Source organism: Hemibagrus wyckioides, linkage group LG10 (genome assembly GCF_019097595.1).
Source record: "Hemibagrus wyckioides isolate EC202008001 linkage group LG10, SWU_Hwy_1.0, whole genome shotgun sequence".
Taxonomy (NCBI): Eukaryota; Metazoa; Chordata; class Actinopteri; order Siluriformes; family Bagridae; genus Hemibagrus; species Hemibagrus wyckioides.
The window spans coordinates 2,930,725-2,955,997 of record NC_080719.1 but is presented as its reverse complement, the minus strand read 5'-3'; the positions used below and the strand labels follow the sequence as shown (position 1 = coordinate 2,955,997).

The following is a 25,273-nucleotide window of genomic DNA, read 5'->3' as shown; positions in this document are numbered from 1 at the left end:
TTCTTTTCTATTCGCTTAATTCCGTAAACACCATTTACTTTCGATTGGGATTACACAGGGAGCAAAGGATGGTATTATTCACATGAGCTAATGAGCTAGCGTGCTGACCGTGTCACGAGAAAGGAGACAAAAAAAAAGCGGCGCAGGTTGGCACGTGTTTCCTGGAGAACGGAGAGATAGAGAGAGAAAAGAGCGAGGAGAAACGCGGGAACACGTCAGGACGCGAGGATCTGGGAACATAATCGACGGTGAGAAGTGAAGTTAATTTAGAACTTCTGATAGCGTTTTCTGATATTATAGCAGAGAATTTTTTTTTATTTTTTATCCATGTTGTGGAACATCTCTTCTACTGACACTGGAGACTCCTTCCAAACTTCTATCACTATATCAAAGAGTACACTCCTTTAATCAGGATCGCAGACCAAGTGCTTCAGACCAATCAGAGTCGAGAATTCAACAGCACTGTGGTAAAATATCCAACACTTTAAATTAACACACACACACACACACATATCTCCCAGGCATCACAGACACACATGCTGTTGCTCCACAGTCTCCGAAAGCAATCCAGCACTACACGATCTCACCAAACAACCCATTACACGTCCCTAATCTCGACGGAGCAAACCGGGGACGAAGCCGGGAAGCCCGGGAGCTTATCTCCAGCCTCTTCAGCAGGCCCAGCGTGCAGCCAGGCCATGCTGTGTGTCTCCTTCACAAACCCCCCCAGAGGAGCTCAAAAGCTCAGGGTGTGTAGCCAGCAGGGAGGCAGAAACCATTTTACAGCCTTACCTGATGTTTGTTTTTTTTTGGTTTGGTTTGATTCGCCGCCACTCGCTCGGAAGCTCCTCTCTGACCGAGATCTTCTTCTTCTTCTTTTTTTTTTCTCGAGTGTCCGTTTGAAGCGTCAGTCAGAAAGGTCACAACCCTCACAGTCACAGCGAAAGGTTTTGGTTCAGGGGGCCAGCCGAAGCTATCGCCACCTTAAAGCTACAGTGTTTCTATTGGTTTATGCAGAAGATAAAGCTTTCAAGATCCAGTGCCTGGGCACTTAAAGGAAGTCCCTGGGTACAGACTCGGAGTGATGACACGATCCTACGGGTATTTTCCAGGGCTTTTTCAAAGCTATGAATCGCGGCCCAGTCACTGGGGTTTGGTTTGGGGGAGAATCCACAGTTTGTGGAGAAAAAGCTTTTCCACTCTTGGATAGCGCCACCTATAAGAAAAAAAACAAAAAACAGAAAGAAGCGTTAATAATGACTGAGACAAAGTCAAACCGTGTGTTTGTTTAAACATAAAAGCATCACGGGATCGTACACAAAAGTGTTTTCCTACAAAGCCAAGCGTAGAGACGAGAAGACCTAAATCCAGCGTTCGTTACGCGTTAGAATAAGTGACCACAGATTTGCTGTTTCCCTTTTGAACAACAGAAAAAAGAAAAACAGGAGGAAGAACACAATATGTCTTTTATCAGGCCTTTTGAATTCTCTAATAAGCCGTCTTACTGAACGCAACATTAATATATAATTATTTCTATTACAGCTGCAGGACAAAACCCTATTTTCCAGATAACATCAAGCAATAAATGTATTGCTTTGAGTAATTTCTCTTCTTGTGCCATGGCGGGCTTAAAAAAAAGAAAGAAAAAATCTAGAGAAATTTAATTTCCTCCATAACCAGAACAAGACATATTCCTGTAATAAGCCGCATAATTGCGCCTCCTGCAGAAGATCTCTCCTACACAACACAACACAAGACAACAACAAAGTCACTTAGACAATACATATTTATTCACATGTCACTATCTACACCGAACGAGAGGGGGGAAAAAAAGAAAGGGAAAAGAGTAAAAAGGGACCCCGGATGCCACAAGGGGCTGCGGGAGAAAGCTGAGTAAAAGCGTCTGTCACAGGCTTTGGCTCTGTCAGCCCTCCCTCGCCTTCCCTCGCCCACCCGCCCGCCCCTGTTGGGGGAATACAGGACAGAGCAGAAAGGCAGTCTGTGATTTCTGAACGGTCCCTCCGGAGCCGCTTCTATTTGGCAACATTTTTACGATTATTTTTACCTCTGTGGTTAGAACAGAGTTAAAGATGGTGTTTAATTGTTCCCAAGAGCTCTTATTAAGTTGCTGATGAGGGGCTCCAGGGAGAGGCGCTTAAAACTAGCTACAAAAACAAGCAGCCGAGGAAAGCAAACAGGCAGCGAAGTGCAGGGAGGAAGAGGATCTGAAGGGTGAGGGCAGTAAAGAATCTGAGGCGTGGGGGAGATTCCAGACGTCATCCTGAGATAAGCATTTTAATTGAATCAGACACTGACATCTGGAATAATATAATTATACAAACGAACTGACCTCAATGGTCATCATCTAATTGCCTGAAATACCTTCAAAATAAGGAAGGAAAACTATTCTGGAGATTTGACCTTGCTGTGACCTTGACCCTGTTTGACTGCTCACCTGGTCACCTGCTGGTTAGAATAATTTTTTAATTATATGGCACTAATGAGACGAGAGAGAGAGAGAGAGAGAGAGAAAGAAAAGACATACACCTAAAGTTAAGAGGTGGAAAGTTTTTTGGAGATTTTGGATCTTGATCTTTGTGCAAATTTTCTTGATTATCCAGGTAAAGGCTCTCTAAAGCCCTAGGAGGTGTGGCTTATTCTTGATTGTTAGCATCAATGATGGTCTTTGGGGCGGAGCTACACCTGAGCTGATTTATGATGTCACAAAATAAGAAGCAGTCATGTTCGATATGCAAATGATTGGAGAACCTACATGCTAGGGGTAAAAATTTTCATTTACAGAACCTGTGTGCAAAACAAGCTAGATTGTGGGGTTAAGAAAAAATATTTTAAAGAAGTTTGAAATATTTCTAATAATTTAATGAATTGTTAAAGTTAATTTTTGATGGATTCAGCTGCGGGAAACTGATTGACAGAGAAAATGGATTACTTTCATACTGAAACTGAAATCCCACTTTGTTAACACCTGTGACAAATGTATGCTAGGTTACTAGCAGCTAACTAGCTGTCTATCCAAGCTAAGTTAATGAATGAATGATAAGTGAATGATAGAATGATAGAACTTTTATTTTAAGTAGCATACTTATTAGCATACATGGATATGCATAGCTCCAGATATTTATTTATTTGTTTATTTATTTGTTTATGTACAAGGTGCCTTTAGCTTTTTGTTTATTATTTTATTTTACAATTATTTTTGCCAAAAAAAGTAAATTTTTGCCTTTTAACTTTTTTACAAAATGTTTTAAAAGAAGAATAAAATGTAATTATTTTGTTCACTATTTGAATTAATAACTGGACACAAGCTACAGCACAATCGACAGCATCGCAGTCCCGAGCCTTGAGTGTAAGCGTGTGGTGCTCCATCCCTCTCGCTGTGGCTGCACACTGGCGCTGACGGAGCGCTGTACTGAGACACCGGGGTCGGGATCAATATCCCAGCCTGGAATGCCGTAGGGCTGCTGACCATCCCTGACCCGGACTATTGATCAGCCGTGCCTGATCTGCCAATAGCAATGTTCTGGAAGTGACACAGTGTCTGAGAGCAGACGGCAGGCAGAGAGAAAAAAAAGGGGGTGAAGACGTGTAGCGCCGATAGCAGCCCTACAGCACAGTGCAGATAAAAGATAAAAGTCAATCCCACTTAACCAAATCACTCACAACTAAATAGTTAGCTGGTGGACGGAGGAATGTGTACGGGTCACAGGTGGTGGTGGTGGTGGAAAGCTGCTGTCCCTCAGGCGTAAAGCGATTCTAGACTGTCCCACAAAGACACCTCTGTACTATGGTACTTCAGGGTTTTTGTTTATTAAACAGACAGCTGACGCAGTGTAGTGAAACGATAACTTTATTTATTTCATTCAATTCATACAGACAAAATTTATATTCAAACTTATAGAAAAATATATATGACATAAGTCTCAGTGATCTCCTGTGTCCACATCCTGAGCCATGATGCCACATGTCCTGTGTACCGCCTTCATTGCTCGTATCTCTCTCTGTAATTACTGAGTGACAGAAAAGCAATACTGACCACTCCGTTATGAAACGGAAATAGTGACCGGTCCGTGTTCCCTGCACGTATCACATCAGTGTGACCCTCCACTGCCCAGGTCAGAGAAGGTCAATCACCCTGAGTGTATTCTGTGTGTCGTTTGCAGGGTCAGAGATCTGGGCAGAATGCTTTTGGCTATCGATCAGCAGTCGTCTGGCTCCTGGTCCTGGAGTACTGAACTCAAGAAGCAGAGAAGTGACTGATGTTTCTTGTGGAACTTTGACCAGTAGGTTAGAAATGGATGGAGTATATCTGGCTGTCCATGGATAATGACATTAACAAGCAAAAACTCGGTGGATATCTGTGCGTTAAATGCTAAAGGAAGCTTTCTTTTGTCAATTCAGTAACCTAAAGCAATTGTGCTCCAATAAGAAGCCTAGAATCATCAACCAGCCAAAAAAACATCATCAAATTTCAGAGCCAGTCCAGTTGCTGTTCCCTATACAACAAAAAGTTTGTGCACCCCTGACCATCACACCCATATGTGCTTGTTGAAGATTTAATCCATCATTTCTGCTCCAATCCTCTCTTCTGGGGGGTTGTGGGGGGTTTCAAATGTTCTACAAGAGCATTAGTGAGATCAGACTCTGATGTTGGGATGTTGAAGAGACTCCAGTTTATAAAGGTGTCTATTGGGATTGAGTCAGAGTCAGAGATCAGTGCAGGACACTTGAGTTCTTCCAGTTTGTCCTTCACCTCCACACCATGTCTTCTTGGAGTTCTGTGCTTTGTGCACAGGGGCATGGTCATGCTGGTCAGGGTTTAAGCCTCTTAGTTCCATTGAAGAGAAACTTTAAACCTACAGCATACAAAGATGTTCTAGTTTTGTGGAAACAGTATGGAGGAGACCTGCATTTTGAGTGTGACGTTCAGGTGTCCACAAACTTTTGGCCAGCTTTTATACCTCTAAAAGTGACGAATCAAGGTTTTTTTTTCATTCACTGTTTGACTCATACACAAATTACCACCTGCTTCACAAATGCCACAATCCTGTCTAAATCGTATGAAAATCCCACAGTGTGAAATTACAGTGGAACCTCAGCATATGAATGTCCTCCCTTACCAATTTTCAGAATTAAAATTTTGCAAGAAATTTGCATCGGCATACGAGACGTTTTCAGCATATGAACGAACTGAACCGAACCAAACACTGGGTAATTTGTGGGTATGTCCGGGAGCCACTCCAAACTTGTTTGTGTCAGTGGAAAGCCAAGCGAAGGCAACTGAAGCCAGGTTACAAATTTTACAAATGTATTTTCAGTCAGCGAAATCTGTTTGGAAAAAGTCAACCCCCGATAGCAACGCTTCTCTTCTATAGCTGTGTACTTTGACGAAAAAGAAGAAAGTTCTGAGAAAGTGTCGTCTCAGAGTTTTTCCTCGTCATTGTCGCCTCATTAGGAGTTTTTCTGATTTCTCTACAGCTGCTTTGTGAGAGTCTACAGTTACACGTGAAACACAAATAATAGGAATGTGGTAGCTTGGTCTTTAAGGTGTTGGACTGCTGATCGGATGGTTGTGAGATTGAATTCCAGGTCCACCTAAGTGCCACTGCTGGGCCCTTAATAAAGGCCCTTTAAGCTCAAAATTCTCCTCAGTGGCTCATTGAACAAATCGACTAGCTCAAATCTACACACAAAAAGGCGCCCGGATGCTAATAAAACATTGTCATCAAAGACGACAGCGTAATCCTAAGCCCCTTGGTGTCACCATGCTTCCCTGTGAACCCACTAAAAGTTAAAGAGGACATGGCGGTGATCAATATTTGTACAAGTCAGCGGTAGTTCCTCCGCAGGTCCCTCAGGGTTCATCCATTTGCAAAAGCGAGTAGCTGTCAGTCTCGGTGTCACGTTCACGGCTCACGACGTACGGCAGGGTGGAGCACTTTAAACCGAGACGCCGAAGCGTCGGTGTATTAGCGCACATCCCTCTACATTTCGACTAGCACGTCGTCAGATGCTCGTCAGATCTCCTTCTTGCTTCTCGCATTAAACGACAATAAAGGCAGTGAAAACGGTGAAGCAGCTGAGTTAGGTGGCCCTCCTGTTTTCTGGTTTTATTAGACTTTGTTCTTTTTAATCAAAAAAAAAAGAAAAAAGTGTGACTGGCAAGACTAACCCGTTTTTTAAAGGATCTCGGATAAACAACGACGATTGTGTCTTTAAATAATAAATGATACCTCGGCTTCACAGAGACGCGCGTATGAGGGGAAAATAATTGAAGACAACAACGTCTTATAAGAGACCCAGTTTAGCGGAGCTGATTCAGAAACCTTTCAGACTTCAAAGTAGGAATAATCTCTTAAAGAAAGGCATGTGCCTGCTTGCGAATTTCCCTTCTAATTAAGCCTAAACAATGGAGGTTACTTTTATACAAATTGATTTGCAGCATAGATTTAGGAAGAGAAAAGGCATTAAAAATTAACACAGCAAAACAAAAAGGTTTTGCTCGACCACTTCTTGTTGTTTGTCGAGTGAAAAAAAAAACCCGTTATGGAACAAATCAATCAGGACAACAAACATGAAAACAGTTCGAAAATAAGGCACCAGAAGGGAAAAATGGGACACAATTAAGTTTGGACACGTCCCTCATGATGTTCCCTCTTGAAAGGGCATGTCACATGTCTGCCACTGGATATCAACAGCGGTTTAAAGAAAAGGCGTCAGGCAGATGGGATCCTCGCCGCCGCTTATGTGGATGCTGCTGAGCTGATAGCTGAGAGAAGTCTATCTAAGCCTATCACTGACATTCAAGTTTTGGTCTCCTACTGCGACCGGAGAGAATAAAGTGGCGTCAAAACACAAGCACAAATTTCTGACACGACTATAAAAAAAATAGCGGAGAAAATAACAGGTGAGGCTCACGCTCGGTCAGAACACTGCCACAATGGGTGTTGATTGCGTTCGAAAGATAAAAAAAATAAAAGCTTGAAATGACAAAGAATGAATTCCCAGATTATTCCTGAGGCTCGTAAAACAGAAACCAGCGTCTGTCTGGAAGAGATTTGAGGATTAACGTATTATTATAAAGCCGATTTTTGAATTTTTATATTTTGGTGCGTAACATATTAATAAAGTATCCTGGATCTTATTAGTCCTTATGGCCTTGAACTCACTGATGGTCCTACGGTGCAAGAGCATGACCTCAAGGCTGCGGTTGGCCATGTGTGATGACCGGACATCGTTGACTGACAGCATCACGGCTGTATGTAGAAGCTCGGAAGAAGAAAAATGCGCCTACGGATAGCCGGCTAGGTCGAATAAGGTCTTATTGATTAGAAATGTATTAAAATGTCTGTTTTATTAGGTGTCGCTCAATAGAAAAGAGTTCATACGGATATCACAAGGTCACAGATCCTGATGTTTCCACAACCATCTGTGTCTAGAAGAGTAAAATTAAGTGGGCGGGATTTCTCCTGTCAGTCAGAGAGACACTGACCAAAGTCTCGGAGATCATGTGGTCCATCCAACAAGCATGAGGAGCAGTTTGGAGCAGAAAGCAAAGCCTTCGTGTCGTGTGATAAAGGAGAGATAGCTAGTTAGTGGGAATTGGTAAAAAATAAATAAATAAATAAATAAATAAATAAATAAATAAATAAATAAATAAATAAATAAAACTGAGAAACAAACAAAAGACAATTGCACTTTGTTTCACCCAAACAAGCCTCCGGCGTCGGAATCGGTGTGCAGGAGAGTAAGATTTAGAAAAAGAGCAAGAGATACAACAGGAAAAGTTGGTTAGTCCAGTCTCCTGACTGCCCACGTTGCCTGACGCCTCCTTTTTTTATGCAATAATCCACAGTCAGGAAGGTCAGGAAGTGTTAAGCTTAAATCAAACCCCTGTTGTAAACAAACACGTTCTCTCGTGTGGATATCCTCCACTCTTCTCCAATGCAAATTTGCTGGGACTTTTTGCATGTGGCATTTATTCCACAGCAGATGTCTCCGAGGCATGACAATTAAACAAGACAGATTTGATCCAGATTTTTTATGAATGTCATTTTGCTTGAAAACCTTTATTGGAAATAAAAAAATAGATAAAAGAAACAGACTAAAGGTTCAAACATTGAAGAAAAACAAAACAAAAACAAAATAATACAGTTTCATTCTGAGAGTTTGAACCTGACAGGGTTTTTACCCCCTTCTTGTAGGGCTCGAGGGTTTAATATCTTCAGGCAGACACTTAATGTGGTTTGATGATCGTTGCTGGAACGTTATTCCATCATTTAATATCTAAAATGATTCAGTGCAGCATACCAAAGGAGAAAGAAGCCACTTCTTGTTCCGATGACCAGGACACGACTATAGTGAGGACCTTCTACCTGAGGTTTCACTCTTTATGCAAGCTCTCCAGTTCTCAGAAGCCAGGTATGTTTGTGTGGATTGCAGTATTCCGATATATCTGGTAGCTTCAAAACTATTCCATACCGCCAGGCATTTTAGTTTATGTGAAGATAAAGCACTGTATTGGAAAATAAAGCTTAATGAAATAAATGAATACAGTGGAACATCCCTTTATAAATTTTTAAGAATTGAAATTTTGCAAGAAGTTTGCATCAGCCTACGAAGCCGAACCGTACACTGGCAAAGTCGCGTGTACGTCCGGGAGCCATTAAAAACCTGTTAGCATCAGTGGAAATCCAACCGAAGCAGGTTTACGAATTTTTACGAACACTTTTTCAGTCATTGAAAGCTGTTAGGAAAGACTCAACCCACGATACCAACGGTGCCTTCAACATAAGTTAAAAAGCTAGGTGATTTTTCGGGTGTTTTTTTGTTGACAGATTGGTGGCGTGGGCGGTCTGTTCTATTTTTAGCCCAAGCTTGGTGGCATGACTTCCTGTGAGGAGCCTTGACATGGAATGCTTGGCTAGGGTCAGTTCTTTGTAAGCAGCCATACAGTTTACATACGCTTCGAATTGGTCATATTGGTCATATTTTAGAACAGATCTTTTAGATCTGCTTTTACATTATTTCTGATGGGAAAATTTGTTTCACAGTACAAAGTTTCACCTTAAGAAATTGCCTCCAGTATCAATTAAACTTGTATTCTGAACCTCCACTGTATTTCCATGGTCTCGGACTTAATCTAGCGTCAGGATTGGGGTTATGTTGCTGTTGTCAGAACAGCAGAGTAGAAACACCATCCCCTGGATCTACAGATCTTTCCTTCTTGCTAACTTTGGATCTACAGATAACAACCTGAGCCTCTCCACCACCTCCTTCTGGAAAGTCAAAGAGAATTGGAAAAGGTAGATTTGCATTGCAATATGGCCCCTGAAACTATTTCTCTTCCTATTTTTATTTATATATGGTGCATTTTCTAGAGTTTATCAAAGGATACAAGACTTTTATGTTATTGTGTTGACCTTTCCTCTTCCTGTGTTTGACAAAACAGCTACGAAGTGTCTTCCTTGCGGGAGCGGTGGTGACGCACCATGCCTCAAAAAAAAAAGAGACGAGACGCTTCTCTGTTTCTGTCATTCTCACTCGAGGAGAAACGCAAGAAAAGCAAGCTAGCGAGCGCACAGAAATACACACGGAAAATATATTCCGTCTGATATGAGAATACACTCACATCCAGGCGAGAGACTTTTTTTTCCTCTCGACATTTTTACTAAACACACCCTCGTACAAACCAAACACTCCATCCTGCAGAGACCCCGTGTTCCGTCTCCCACCAAATAACATGACGTCTGCTGACCTAATTGTCCACTCGCAAAACCAGAAAATCTAACCACACCTTAGATGATGATTAATATTAAAAAAATCCCAATCTAGACTGGGAAAAACGAAACGCATCCTGTTGAACATCGCTCCGGTGGAAAAAAATGTCTCCGTGCTGAGCGTGAGAACATTCCTCGGAAGTTTGTCACAGAACTGACAAATCAACACGGGACACTGCACACCTTTGTTTCTGGACGCTTGTTTACACGTGTGATCTCTAGGCCCTGGGTGTCATGTGGATTAGCGAGTAGAAGAAGAAGAAGCCTTTATTTATGTCACATATACATTACAGCACAGGGAAAGACTTTCTTTATAGATTCTAACTTTGGAGGTTGGGGTCAGAGTAAAGGGTCAGGAGGAAACTGTATCCCTGGAGCTGAGAGGGTTAAGGGCCTCGCTCACGGGTCTAACAGTGCAGAAAGACAGAAAGAAAGAAAGAAAGAAAGAAAGAAAGAAAGAAAGAAAGAAAGAAAGAAAGAAAGAAAGAAAGAAAGAAAGAAAGAATGAAAGAAAGAAAGAAAGAAAGAAAGACATGTTCATATGTTGATTACCAATGCTAGGTGTAAACGAATGAGTGAACAAGTGAGTGTATAAATGAGAGAGTGAGTGAACGAGTGAGTGTATAAATGAGAGAGTGAGTGAACGAGTGAGTGTATAAATGAGAGAGTGAGTGAACGAGTGAGTGTATAAATGAGAGAGTGAGTGAATGAGTGAGTGTATAAATGAGAGAGTGAGTGAACAAGTGAGTGTATAAATGAGAGAGTGAGTGAACAAGTGAGTGTATAAATGAGAGAGTGAGTGAACGAGTGAGTGTATAAATGAGAGAGTGAGTGAACGAGTGAGTGTATAAATGAGAGAGTGAGTGAAGGAGTGAGTGTATAAATGAGAGAGTGAGTGAACGAGTGAGTGTATAAATGAGAGAGTGAGTGAACGAGTGAGTGTATAAATGAGAGAGTGAGTGAACGAGTGAGTGTATAAATGAGAGAGTGAGTGAACAAGTGAGTGTATAAACGAGAGAGTGAGTGAACGAGTGAGTGTATAAATGAGAGAGTGAGTGAATGAGTGAGTGTATAAATGAGAGAGTGAGTGAAGGAGTGAGTGTATAAATGAGAGAGTGAGTGAATGAGTGAGTGTATAAATGAGAGAGTGAGTGAATGAGTGAGTGTATAAATGAGAGAGTGAGTGAACGAGTGAGTGTATAAATGAGAGAGTGAGTGAATGAGTAAGTGAATGAGTGAGTGTATAAATGAGAGAGTGAGTGAACGAGTGAGTGTATAAATGAGAGAGTGAGTGAATGAGTAAGTGAATGAGTGAGTGTATAAATGAGAGAGTGAGTGAAGGAGTGAGTGTATAAATGAGAGAGTGAGTGAACGAGTGAGTGTATAAATGAGAGAGTGAGTGAACAAGTGAGTGTATAAACGAGAGAGTGAGTGAACGAGTGAGTGTATAAATGAGAGAGTGAGTGAATGAGTGAGTGTATAAATGAGAGAGTGAGTGAAGGAGTGAGTGTATAAATGAGAGAGTGAGTGAATGAGTGAGTGTATAAATGAGAGAGTGAGTGAACGAGTGAGTGTATAAATGAGAGAGTGAGTGAATGAGTAAGTGAATGAGTGAGTGTATAAATGAGAGAGTGAGTGAACGAGTGAGTGTATAAATGAGAGAGTGAGTGAATGAGTAAGTGAATGAGTGAGTGTATAAATGAGAGAGTGAGTGAAGGAGTGAGTGTATAAATGAGAGTGAGTGTATAAATGAGAGAGTGAGTGAATGAGTAAGTGAATGAGTGAGTGTATAAATGAGAGTGAGTGTATAAATGAGAGAGTGAGTGAAGGAGTGAGTGTATAAATGAGAGAGTGAGTGAACGAGTGAGTGTATAAATGAGAGTGAGTGTATAAATGAGAGAGTGAGTGAATGAGTAAGTGAATGAGTGAGTGTATAAATGAGAGTGAGTGAAGGAGTGAGTGTATAAATGAGAGTGAGTGAAGGAGTGAGTGTATAAATGAGAGTGAGTGTATAAATGAGAGAGTGAGTGAATGAGTAAGTGAATGAGTGAGTGTATAAATGAGAGAGTGAGTGAAGGAGTGAGTGTATAAATGAGAGAGTGAGTGAAGGAGTGAGTGTATAAATGAGAGAGTGAGTGAAGGAGTGAGTGTATAAATGAGAGTGAGTGAAGGAGTGAGTGTATAAATGAGAGTGAGTGTATAAATGAGAGAGTGAGTGAATGAGTAAGTGAATGAGTGAGTGTATAAATGAGAGTGAGTGAAGGAGTGAGTGTATAAATGAGAGAGTGAGTGAAGGAGTGAGTGTATAAATGAGAGTGAGTGAAGGAGTGAGTGTATAAATGAGAGTGAGTGTATAAATGAGAGAGTGAGTGAAGGAGTGAGTGTATAAATGAGAGAGTGAGTGAAGGAGTGAGTGTATAAATGAGAGAGTGAGTGAAGGAGTGAGTGTATAAATGAGAGTGAGTGAAGGAGTGAGTGTATAAATGAGAGAGTGAGTGAAGGAGTGAGTGTATAAATGAGAGTGAGTGAAGGAGTGAGTGTATAAATGAGAGTGAGTGTATAAATGAGAGAGTGAGTGAAGGAGTGAGTGTATAAATGAGAGAGTGAGTGAACGAGTGAGTGTGTAAACAAATGAAAGCAAAATGAAAATAAATAGAAAATGATTAGTAAACAGTAGATGAGCAGAAAGAATCAGATCTGCAAAATTGCATTAAATTATTTTAGTTCTTTCTGAATGTGAATAAAATCTCTGTTGAAGTTGTGTACAGTGAAGTTCTAGTTCTAGTGACACGCACTGACTCCGTCTCTGATCACAGACTCACGTGTAAACGGATGACGCATGGCTAATCAATGAGCTGAGTGTGAACACTAACATCCTCCCAGTCTGGATGGAGTTAATGGGAAATCAATGGGCAGATCTGACTGTGAATGGACTGAGAGAGGGGGGTGGGGGGTGGAGAAAGAGATAGAGAGAGTGACAGGGAAAGAAAGAGAGTGATAGAAAGAGAGAGAGAGAGAGAGAGAGAGAGAGAGAGAGGGAGAAAAACAGAACGGGGAGAGAGAGATGGAGAAAGAGATAGGCAGAGAGACAGGGAAAGAGAGAGTGAGAGAAAATAGAGAGACAGACAGAGAGAGAGAGAGAGAGAGAGAGAGCTAGGAGACGGAGACCTTGTATCGTGTGATATCGACAGACTTCCCAGATGTTATCTGTCACTCAGGAGATGACTCTGGTGGCCAGATGTTACGCCGGCGCTCATTCGTTCAACAGAGCGCTGGAGAGTCAAGTGTACCGAAATATTTACCTCTGGCTCGCATAAACAATAAAGGGAACAGTGAGATGCTTCATCATCATCATCATCACACTCAGCTTTGAAGCTGACTCCGCCCACAGATTACAGCAACCAGCTTGTTTATTCCCACTGGATTGAGGTTAAAGCTGAAAGACCGAACGTCCTGATCACAAACAAACAAACTATCTGTTCCACCATTCCTCAGGACTGTCCTGAAGATGGAGGGTGGGGTAGGGGGGGAGATCCCAAAACACACACATGGGAAAGAGTCTGTAAAAGAAAGAAAGAAAGAAAGAAAGAAAGAAAGAAAGAAAGAAAGAAAGAAAGAAAGAAAGAAATGAGAGTGTGTAAACAAATGAGTGTGTGTGAATGAGTGAGTGTATGAAAGAGTGTGTGTATATGAGTGTGTGTATAAATGAAAGAGTGTGTGAATGAGAGTGCGTAGATGAGTGTGTGAACGAGTGTGTGTGAATGAGTATTTATGTAAACGAGTGTGTGAATGATTGAGTGTGTGAATGAGTGAATGTGTAAACAAGTGTGAATGTAAATGAGTGTGTATGTAAACGAGTAAGTGTGTAAACGAATGTGTATGAGTGTGTAATTGAGTGTGTGAACACTAGTGTGTAAATGAGTGAGTGTATGAAGAAGCGAGTGTGTAAACGAGTGAGTGTATAAACGAGGGAGTGTGTGAACGAGTGAGTGCATAAATGAGTGAGTGTATGTGTGAATGAGTAAATCTATAAAGAAGCGTGTAAACGAGTGAGTGTGTAAATGAGTGAGTGTGCATGATGTCATGGCATCCCTGTGTATTCCCACGTCCCTTTGGTATTCCCAGGTTAGGCACTAGGAACTGGATGAAATTTTCCTAGACTTTTTGGGAACGTCTGGTAGGAAGAATGCAGGAATCTGAGCAAGTGAAGGAAAGCTGAAGCCTCGTGAACTCCGTCACCCTGCCACATACTTCCAGAGCCTCTGCTACGAGGAGTTACCTTATTAATTCATTTATTTCTGGCTAACAATGGCTGTCGGGATCACGTACAAACAACACACACATGCACACACACACACACACACTGGAGAGCACAATGTCTTTCATTTCTGCAAATCTACTTTGAGGCTCCATGTTAATTTTTGCAGAAGTTAGCCGAAGTGAGGAATCTTCCTGCTGATTTTTTTTTTTGGCTTTGTGTTTTCTCCTAAATGCGTGTTCTGTTTCTCTCTGATAAGTTGCCTTATTTAAGAAGCATCCGTATTCTTTCCTTCCGCGGAGGAACTTCGCAGCCGCGGATTTACAGAACGCAATTCCTCATCTTGCATTTTCTAATCCGTCCTTTTCTTTTTCCCACAGATGAGAGATTAGCTGCAGCGACTCATTAAGATTAGAGAGCTGGAGTTATTTAAGAATGCCAAAGTCTTTACGAGATCCTTCTCGCCTTTTAGAAAGCCTTAGAACTCTCGCTCCATCCCTGAGCCGTGCGAGGGGTCAGTGATGGAGTGATGGAGTGATGGAGTGATGGAACGACTTCTGCAGTGGCAAGTCATCAAGAAGCACAAGCACAAATCTGGGTGTGTGAGCAGGGCTCGGGTTACACAATCAGAGAAGAACAACGACATGAACAACGAGACAACACAACACTGGTGTGGGATTACTGGTGCAATGATAAAGGAGAGAAAGGAAGGAAGGAAGGACAGAAGGCTGTGTTGCGTTGTTCGGTGCTAAGGTGTGTTGTGGTGTGGTGTGGTGTGGTGTGTTGTGGTGTGTTGTGGTGTGGTGTGGTGTGGTGTGTTGTGGTGTGGTGTGTTGTGGTGTGGTGTGGTGTGGTGTGGTGTGTTGTGGTGTGGTGTGTTGTGGTGTGGTGTGTTGTGGTGTGGTGTGTTGTGGTGTGTTGTGGTGTGTTGTGGTGTGGTGTGGTGTGTTGTGGTGTGGTGTGTTGTTCTGTGCTGAGGTGTGGTGTGTTGTGCTGAGGTGTGGTGTGTTGTGGTGTGGTGAGGTGTGTTGTTCTGTGCTGAGGTGTGTTGTGGTGTGTTGTTCTGTGCTGAGGTGTGTTGTGGTGTGTTGTGGTGTGGTGTGTTGTGGTGTGTTGTGATGTGGTGTTGTGTGTTGTTCTGTGCTGAGGTGTGTTGTGGTGTGGTGTTGTGTGTTGTTCTGTGCTGAGGTGTGTTGTGGTGTGGTGTTGTGTGTTGTTCTGTGCTGAGGTGTGTTGTGGTGTTGTGTTGTGTTGTGGTGTGTTGTTCTGTGCTGAGGTGTGTTGTGGTGTTGTGTTGTGGTGTGTTGTTCTGTGCTGAGGTGTGTTGTGGTGTGGTGTTGTGTTGTGGCGTGGTGTGGTGTTGTGTTGTGGTGTGTTGTTCTGTGCTGAGGTGTGGTGTGGTGTGTTGTTCTGTGCTGAGGTGTGTTGTGGTGTGGTGTTGTGTTGTGGCGTGGTGTGGTGTTGTGTTGTGGTGTGTTGTTCTGTGCTGAGGTGTGTTGTGGTGTGGTGTTGTGTGTTGTTCTGTGCTGAGGTGTGTTGTGGTGTGGTGTGGTGTGTTGTTCTGTGCTGAGGTGTGTTGTGGTGTGGTGTTGTGTGTTGTTCTGTGCTGAGGTGTGTTGTGGTGTGGTGTGGTGTGTTGTTCTGTGCTGAGGTGTGTTGTGGTGTGGTGTGGTGTGTTGTTCTGTGCTGAGGTGTGTTGTGGTGTGGTGTGTTGTTCTGTGCTGAGGTGTGTTGTGGTGTGGTGTTGTGTGTTGTTCTGTGCTGAGGTGTGTTGTGGTGTGGTGTGGTGTGTTGTTCTGTGCTGAGGTGTGTTGTGGTGTGGTGTGGTGTTGTGTTGTGGTGTGTTGTTCTGTGCTGAGGTGTGTTGTGGTGTTGTGTTGTGTTGTGGTGTGTTGTGGTGTTGTGTTGTGGTGTGTTGTTCTGTGCTGAGGTGTGTTGTGGTGTGGTGTTGTGTTGTGGCGTGGTGTGGTGTTGTGTTGTGGTGTGTTGTTCTGTGCTGAGGTGTGTTGTGGTGTTGTGTTGTGGCGTGGTGTGGTGTTGTGTTGTGGTGTGTTGTTCTGTGCTGAGGTGTGTTGTGGTGTGGTGTTGTGTTGTGGCGTGGTGTGTTGTGGTGTTGTGTTGTGGTGTGTTGTTCTGTGCTGAGGTGTGTTGTGGTGTGGTGTTGTGTTGTGGCGTGGTGTGGTGTTGTGTTGTGGTGTGTTGTTCTGTGCTGAGGTGTGGTGTGGTGTGTTGTTCTGTGCTGAGGTGTGTTGTGGTGTGGTGTTGTGTTGTGGCGTGGTGTGGTGTTGTGTTGTGGTGTGTTGTTCTGTGCTGAGGTGTGTTGTGGTGTGGTGTTGTGTGTTGTTCTGTGCTGAGGTGTGTTGTGGTGTGGTGTGGTGTGTTGTTCTGTGCTGAGGTGTGTTGTGGTGTGGTGTGTTGTTCTGTGCTGAGGTGTGTTGTGGTGTGGTGTTGTGTGTTGTTCTGTGCTGAGGTGTGTTGTGGTGTGGTGTGGTGTGTTGTTCTGTGCTGAGGTGTGTTGTGGTGTGGTGTGGTGTTGTGTTGTGGTGTGTTGTTCTGTGCTGAGGTGTGTTGTGGTGTTGTGTTGTGGTGTGTTGTGGTGTTGTGTTGTGGTGTGTTGTTCTGTGCTGAGGTGTGTTGTGGTGTGGTGTTGTGTTGTGGCGTGGTGTGGTGTTGTGTTGTGGTGTGTTGTTCTGCGCTGAGGTGTGGTGTGGTGTTGTGGCGTGGTGTGGTGTGGTGTTGTGTTGTGGTGTGTTGTTCTGTGCTGAGGTGTGTTGTGGTGTGGTGTTGTGTTGTGGCGTGGTGTGGTGTGGTGTTGTGTTGTGGTGTGTTGTTCTGTGCTGAGGTGTGTTGTGGTGTTGTGTTGTGGTGTGTTGTTCTGTGCTGAGGTGTGTTGTGGTGTTGTGTTGTGGTGTGGTGTGGTGTTGTGTTGTGGCGTGGTGTGGTGTGGTGTTGTGTTGTGGTGTGTTGTTCTGTGCTGAGGTGTGTTGTGGTGTTGTGTTGTGGTGTGGTGTGGTGTGGTGTTGTGTTGTGGTGTGGTGTGGTGTTGTGTTGTGGTGTGTTGTTCTGTGCTGAGGTGTGTTGTGGTGTGGTGTTGTGTTGTGGCGTGGTGTGGTGTTGTGTTGTGGTGTGTTGTTCTGTGCTGAGGTGTGTTGTGGTGTGGTGTTGTGTTGTGGTGTGGTGTTGTGTTGTGGCGTGGTGTGGTGTTGTGTTGTGGTGTGTTGTTCTGTGCTGAGGTGTGTTGTGGTGTGGTGTTGTGTTGTGGTGTTGTGTTGTGTTGTGGTGTGTTGTTCTGTGCTGAGGTGTGTTGTGGTGTGGTGTTGTGTTGTGGTGTGTTGTGGTGTTGTGTTGTGGTGTGTTGTTCTGTGCTGAGGTGTGTTGTGGTGTGGTGTGGTGTTGTGTTGTGGTGTGGTGTTGTGTTGTGGCGTGGTGTGGTGTTGTGTTGTGGTGTGTTGTTCTGTGCTGAGGTGTGTTGTGGTGTGGTGTTGTGTTGTGGTGTGTTGTTCTGTGCTGAGGTGTGTTGTGGTGTGGTGTTGTGTTGTGTTGTGGTGTGGTGTTGTGTTGTGGCGTGGTGTGGTGTGGTGTTGTGTTGTGGTGTGTTGTTCTGTGCTGAGGTGTGTTGTGGTGTGGTGTTGTGTTGTGGTGTGTTGTTCTGTGCTGAGGTGTGTTGTGGTGTTGTGTTGTGGTGTTGTGTTGTGGTGTGGTGTGGTGTTGTGTTGTGGCGTGGTGTGGTGTGGTGTGGTGTTGTGTTGTGGTGTGTTGTTCTGTGCTGAGGTGTGTTGTGGTGTGGTGTTGTGTTGTGGCGTGGTGTGGTGTTGTGTTGTGGTGTGTTGTTCTGTGCTGAGGTGTGTTGTGGTGTGGTGTTGTGTTGTGGCGTGGTGTGGTGTGGTGTTGTGTTGTGGTGTGTTGTTCTGTGCTGAGGTGTGTTGTGGTGTGGTGTTGTGTTGTGGCGTGGTGTGGTGTGGTGTTGTGTTGTGGTGTGTTGTTCTGTGCTGAGGTGTGGTGTGGTGTGTTGTGCTGAATTGTGTTGGGTTGTGTTGTTCTGTGCTGAGGTGTGTTGTGGTGTGGTGTTGTGTTGTGGCGTGGTGTTGTGTTGTGGTGTGTTGTTCTGTGCTGAGGTGTGGTGTGGTGTGTTGTGCTGAATTGTGTTGGGTTGTGTTGTTCTGTGCTGAGGTGTGTTGTGGCGTGGTGTGGTGTTGTGTTGTGGTGTGTTGTTCTGTGCTGAGGTGTGGTGTGGTGTGGTGTGGTGTTGTGTTGTGGTGTGTTGTTCTGTGCTGAGGTGTGTTGTGGTGTTGTGTTGTGGTGTGGTGTGGTGTGGTGTTGTGTTGTGGTGTGTTGTTCTGTGCTGAGGTGTGTTGTGGTGTGGTGTTGTGGCGTGGTGTGGTGTGGTGTTGTGTTGTGGTGTGTTGTTCTGTGCTGAGGTGTGGTGTGCTGTGTTGTGTTGTGCTGAATTGTGTTGGGTTGTGTTGTTCTGTGCTGAGGTGTGTTGTGGCGTGGTGTGGTGTTGTGTTGTGGTGTGTTGTTCTGTGCTGAGGTGTGGTGTGGTGTGGTGTTGTGTTGTGGTGTGGTGTTGTGTTGTGGTGTGTTGTTCTGTGCTGAGGTGTGTTGTGGTGTTGTGTTGTGGCGTGGTGTGGTGTGGTGTTGTGTTGTGGCGTGGTGTTGTGTTGTGGTGTGTTGTTCTGTGCTGAGGTGTGGTGTGGTGTGGTGTGGTGTTGTGTTGTGGTGTGTTGTTCTGTGCTGAGGTGTGTTGTGGTGTTGTGTTGTGGCGTGGTGTGGTGTGGTGTTGTGTTGTGGTGTGTTGTTCTGTGCTGAGGTGTGTTGTTCTGTGCTGAGGTGTGTTGTGGCGTGGTGTGGTGTTGTGTTGTGGTGTGTTGTTCTGTGCTGAGGTGTGGTGTGGTGTGTTGTGTTGTGCTGAATTGTGTAGGGTTGTGTTGTTCTGTGCTATGCCGTGTGCTTCTCTGTGTAACAGAGAGAGAATTTGTTCGGTCCAGTTGGGTCTGGTCTGGTTTGGGAGGCTGTGGCCCTCTGACTGGAGAAGTGAGAGGTCGCAGGAATGAAAAGCTGGAATGTTTTTTGGCAGAGGCTGCAGTCTTTAAGTTGAAGAGACAGGACATGTGGGAGGAAAAGGGATATTGGCAGCGATTGCAGAGGTCTTTAGACTAGCAAAGAGTCTTCTGGCGAGAAGCAGGCCACAGCCGAGGTCTCCAGGCTGTGTGATAATTTCTCAGTAAAGGAAACAGGGTTTTTCAGGGTCAGAAAGAAAATGTTTTTCCAGCTGGGTGTGCGGCGCTCTCTGAGAGCATATGCATCGATTTGGCTAATAGGGGCTAATATCTCGGTTGGAATTAGTTGTTGTTTTTTTTTTCCTTTTCTTTCCTTGATGAAAGGGCTTACGATCTTTTGGCAGGAACGGCTAAAGTCATTAAACTGTGGAAAATATGTATTTTGGCATCAGTGTTTTTGTCCTGACTTTTAATCACCGAAGCTTTAGGTCTCCAAGTGAAAAACGTCAAGGTCAAAGAGGTTCAAGCGCTAGAGCCTTTTGGTCGAAGCCAGGGTCAGAGCGTTTGTTCTTAGGCTTTCGGTGGAGGGTAGGTGCCGTGTTTTGGCTCGGGGGCGGTAGTCCGTTTGGCTGTGAGGGTCGGCAGGGATCAGTAGCAGCCTTTTTGGCTGCAGAGGGATTCGGATCCCAGAGCTGTTTGAACACACGGCCCCGTTCTCGGCACCTTTCCCAAACTTTCCCATTCCGAGTGTCGCAATCTGGTTCCATTTTGCAGCTGGCCTTGAGATTGAAACAGAGCCCTGTTTCCCCCCTCCCAAACCACATATTTAATCCCTACGCTTATGTCAAACTTAATTATGGGACCTTGTACAAAGGAATAACAAGTGTGCCTTGTAGGAGAAGGAGAAAGGAAACGAAAAAAAAGGAAGGGAGAAATGAAAACGAGAAAGGTGAGGGAGTGGAGAGAGAGAGAAAGGAAAATGGAGGACTTAAAGGAAGCACTGAAAATCACATTAAGACATTAAACAGGGAAGTGGGTGAGAGAGAGAGAGAGAGAGAATAGAGAGAGAGAGAGAGAGAGAGAGAGAGAGAGAGAGAGAGAGAGAGAGAGAGAGAGAGAGAGAAAAATGTCCCCTTTATTCGAGAAAGTACAGCTGACACATGGAGTGGACCGAACCGCAGCAGAAAAATTAAGACCAAAATGTTTTGTTTTGTTAAATTAGTTAATTATTTAATTATTAAGATAATAAAAAAAGAATTCTTTTTTTTGGCCCTGGAATATTCCTGTATTTCTACCATCATCAAAAGTGCCAGAGTTATGAATATACATGAATATGGAAATTAGGAAACGCCCCCATAAACCAATTCACTGTGGGCAAGTTTAACATCATGTGGGGAATAACAGGGGAAATAGAACAGAGAGATAGATAGATTGATAAGAAAGAAAGAAAGAAAGAAAGAAAGAAAGAAAGAAAGAAAGAAAGAAAGAAAGAAAGAAAGAAAGAAAGAAAGACTATGAAAAGGAAATGTGAAAGAAAAGAAAGAAGATGAAAGAAAAAGAAAAACTTAGAAAGAAAGAATGAATGAAGGGAAGAAAGAAAGAAAGAAAGAAAGAAAGAAGAATGAAAGAGAAAAAAGAAAGAAAGAAAGAAAGACAGAAAGAAAGAAAGAAAGAAAGAAAGAAAGAAAGAAAGAAAGAAAGACAAAAAGAAAGAAAGATTACAAAAGGCAAATGTGAGAGAAAAGAAAGAATAACAAAATGATGATGATGAAGATGATGTAGATGATGTAAATGATGAAGATGATGAAGTTGATGTAGAGGATGATGATGAAGATGATGTAGATGATAAAGATGAAGATGATGTGGATGATGAAGATGATGTAGATGATGTAAATGATGAAGATGATATAGATGATGTAGATGATGTTGATGATGAAGATGAAGATAATGTAGATGATGTAGATGATGAAGATGATGTAGATGATGAAGATGAAAATGATGTAGATGATGAAGATGATGTAGATGATGTAGATGATGAAGATGATGAAGATGATGTAGATGATGAAGATGAAAATGATGTAGATGATGAAGATGATGTAGATGATGTAGATGATGAAGATGATGAAGATGATGTAGACGATGAAGATGATGTAGATGATGAAGATTATGAAGATGATGTAGATGATGAAGATGATGTAGATGATGAAGATGATGTTCATGTGATGTTTGTCTTTTTTTCACACATGCTGTGGTCTGAGAGCGCCTTAAGAAGACAAAGAGGACACTGATGAGTTTGGGATGTTTACGACTTCCCCCGAAAATAAAAACTCATTTGTGGTTCCAGTGGCTTTTCTGCCCAACACGCCGACAATGCTGACAACATCTTGCTGAACAATGCCATCGTGCATTCTTGCATGCGTGTGTGTGTGTTGTGTGTGTGTGTGTTTTGTGTGTGTGTGTTGTGTGTGTGTGTGTGTGTGATTTATTATTCAGAAGTGAAAGAAAGAACAGCCGAGAAGAGCGATGTTTAGTCTGTCAGTTTAAAACTATTACTCCAGATTCCAAAAACGTGAGCTCAACCTATCTCAGGCGGGCCGAGGGAAACCGCTCTGTGAAGAACGAAACCTTTGAAAAGTCCAAATCAATTTTCTCAGGGTGGATGCGGCAAAACCCAACGCTTTGTGCGAAGTGGATTCTTTCCAGTTTGAAGAAAAAATACAAGAAAATCTGCAACATACACAGTGTTGTTGCTTTTTTTGGTGGACTTTCTACAGAGGTGCAAGAACGAAGGGTGATTATGTAAAGGAAGTCAGAGAGCATGTTTTCAGCCGGGCTCTTCCTTCCTCCTATCCTCCGATCTCTTCCTCACTCTCCGTGACCTGGCCGTGATCTTCCCAGCGAAGGTCGAAGGGAAAGACAGAGTGAGGTTCCCATGCCACGGGCAGTGGGACCGGCGCGCCACCCAGGGGTATTTTTAGCAGTATGGTTCCAAAAGGGCTGGGAGTGAGGGCATGCTTGTTTTCCTTTCCTATTCCCCTTGGTGCACCCGCAAGGCCCCACACGGGCTTGTAAATAAATACCCCCATCACTGGCACTACCTTATATACTAAAGGAGTCCTTATACACCAGCATTAAAGCTAAGTATTTTATTCACTGAGAATAAATACACACTGCTTTCTCTTACTCTTAAAAACGTCAGGATTTACAGACAGTAAAGATTTCTTGGTAAATAAATTCAAAATAAATATACTCTATGGATGAGAGTTCAGATCAGACGTTCATTAAAGGAAATCTTATCCAATCTGATCCAGTTTTCCAATACTGGACCAATACAGTAAAATAGTTCAGGTTGTTTTTTTGTGCTATATTAAAAGATGTGTCGTTATCAGAGTAACACAACACTACCAGGCAGAACGGGGCCTTCAGTGTAGTTGTGTGTATATGTTTGAAAAATTGATGGCTTTGAGTTATTTTGACACTTCTTTGACATTATAAAGAATAAAAATAATAAATAAAAATTATTATTATTATTATTATTATTAATTTAATAATAACAATAATAATAATAATAATAATAATAATAATAATAATAATAATAATAAGTATGCAGGAAAAAATAAATAAATAAATAAATAAATAAATAAATAAATAAATAAATAAATAAATAAATAAATTAATAAATTAATTAATTAATTGGCTTTTTGTCTGGCTTTTTTTTTTTTTTTTTTTTTTTTTTACAAAATATTTTCCATGGTCCCTGACCTCCTGAACTAGCATGACGATGTGCTTTTGATAGAATCTCTTTTAGAAACTGGCTCCGGATGCTTGGCTTGCTTCAGTCTGTGAAATAAAACTACATTTCAAGTGAAACGTCCAGATATCATTTAACGCTGAGATTCACGTTAGTTACTCATCTGCTTCCTAAATTTACACTCACCCACGACTCACGAACCCGAATAGCCAGAATACGCTTTAATAATTTTTTAAGGGATGAATTCTACAGATTTAGAGCTTATGAAAAATTCATTAAAGCTTAACAACTTCAACATCTGCCCTTCGACTTTACAGACATTATAAATGAGGTGTTTCTTTTACAGTAAAAGGAAGAGTGTTGTTTTTTTTTTTGGTTCTTGCTTGCAGAAATCACACATACTCACTTACACAGATTTGCTTTATAGACATTCGGTTGCAAATGCCAGAGTATTCCTTTAACCTTTAAAGAAGAGAAATGGAGCAAAAAAAAAAACAAGTAAAAAAGAAAAGCAAGAGGAAGAAGCTAAACCAGAAGACAACTTCACCAGATCTGTTGGTTCTTCTGGAGATGCGGGTCACCTGCAGGCTGCGGCCTCTACCCCTGAATTTGACTCATCCTCAGCCAAACGTTAGCTCTTTTCTTTTGTCTTCCTTTCCCTTGCATTTTTTCCTCCCTTCTTCTCATGCATGGGAATTCCAGAGCAACGTTATTACTATGATGAAAACAGACACTATAAATACCAAAAGATATGATGAATATAACAGCAAAGAACACTGGCAGCCATAATTAGAACAGAAAAAGAGAGAAAAGAGAAAAGGGGGTGAGGGGGAGGAGAGTGAGGAAAATGAGGCAAAGTGAGTGAAGCTTGATCTGTTTTCGCCTCGACTGAGTTTTTATATATATATATATATGTATAAAAGCAGAAATTTTAACACAGGAGGAGAAATTGAGTTTTGTAAGAGTCATTTGGGAGCACTGCTGCAGAAATGCAATTCTTTCTGTTTTCTCTCTCTCTATCTCTCTTTCACTTTCTCTCTCTCTTTTCAGTCTGGCTACAATCTCAAATCTCAGTTAAAAAAAAAAGCATCAGAAAGTAAAGCCAACCAAAAGCGTTGCACAAAGTATGGAAATGGGAGTACAGTTACAACATGACAATCTGCCAAATGATTCAACTTTATTCAAATAGACTTTCAGTAAATTCTATCCTATTCACTAGATTTTGGCAATTTTTTTTCCCAAGCTGTGCCTCAAACTACAGGCTGAATACCCACAATGCACTGCAGTGTCAAAAAATTTTTTTGGAGAGCTCCAGGGGCCTGTGAAGCATAGCCAGGGGGTCGGTGACTTTTTCTTATTTTGCTACAGAGGTGGAAATTACAACCCTAAAGGTGTTTAGGGGTCCAAGCACCAAAGTCAACTCAGACCTCGTCTGTAGAACGTTCAGGAATAGAAACCTCAGCCGCTTTCTATAGCGCTTATCCTACACAGGGTCAGAGAACCTGGAACCTATCCAAAGGAACTTGGGGCACAACAAGAGGGACACCTTGGACTGGGTACCAACCCAATCACAAAAAGACACACTACAGACAGTTTACAGATGCCAGTCAGCCTTCTTTGGACTTGGGGAGGAAACCAGAGGGAGGAAACCAGAGAACCCTGAGGAAACCCGGGAGGGACTGGGAGAACATGCAAACTCCCACATGCTGGAGCTGGGAATCAAACCCCAAATCCTGGAGGTATAAAGCAAACAAGCCATGCCCTTTTTCCCCCCATTACTTGAAGTCAAATATCCAGCGTGTCATGTGACTGAGAAACCTCAATGCATAAACGCTGTCTCATAGAGGCTTTACAGAAATATAGAAACATAGAATAAGCGTTATAATGTTTAAAGTTAAATATTTATCCCTGATGAGAAGCCTGAGGCGACATTTTAGACTTCATTATAGCCTTAACCCTAATTCCTTCCTTCAAACGTCTGACGTCTTTAAATGTTTACTGATGAAGACCGGAGCACAAAGCTGACCCCCACAATGGGGATCCCATCAGCCCAAAAACTGTGTTAGGAGGAATTGTTTTATTTGAAATAATCGCTAGTTTACGGTCTTCACCCATCGTTTGAAGACTTCCAGGACAGATTGCGTTCAGACCTGCCAGTAGAGAGCTGCAGTAGTCCAGTCTCGAAATGACCAGAGACTGAACAAGTACCTGAGCAACCTGTGTGGATAAAAATTGCTGAATCCTTCTGGCGTTGTACAAAACAAACCGACACGAGTGTGTCACATTAGCAACATGGGGGAAATTGTCCATGTTTATGTCTAAGGTTGCGAGCAGTGGCCTTTAATATTAATGTTTAATAAATTAACAACTATAATGTATAAGTGCCTTAAAATAAATGTACTACAGTCAGAGGTGCTGCTAATAAAAATGAATCACCTCCGAGATTTCAGCAGCGCTGTGGTACGAA

At 42.7% G+C, this 25,273-nt stretch overlaps 1 long non-coding RNA gene across 1 annotated transcript in view; it reads right to left on the bottom strand.

The window, feature by feature from the left end:
• Positions 1 to 798: 798 nt before the first annotated feature.
• The window catches only part of LOC131360317 (uncharacterized), a 95,391-nt gene continuing 70,916 nt past the window's right edge, over positions 799 to 25,273 (bottom strand). The window contains exon 4 of the long non-coding RNA XR_009205875.1: positions 799 to 1,216. This is a non-coding gene — a long non-coding RNA (uncharacterized LOC131360317). The remainder of the gene's footprint in view (positions 1,217 to 25,273) is intronic.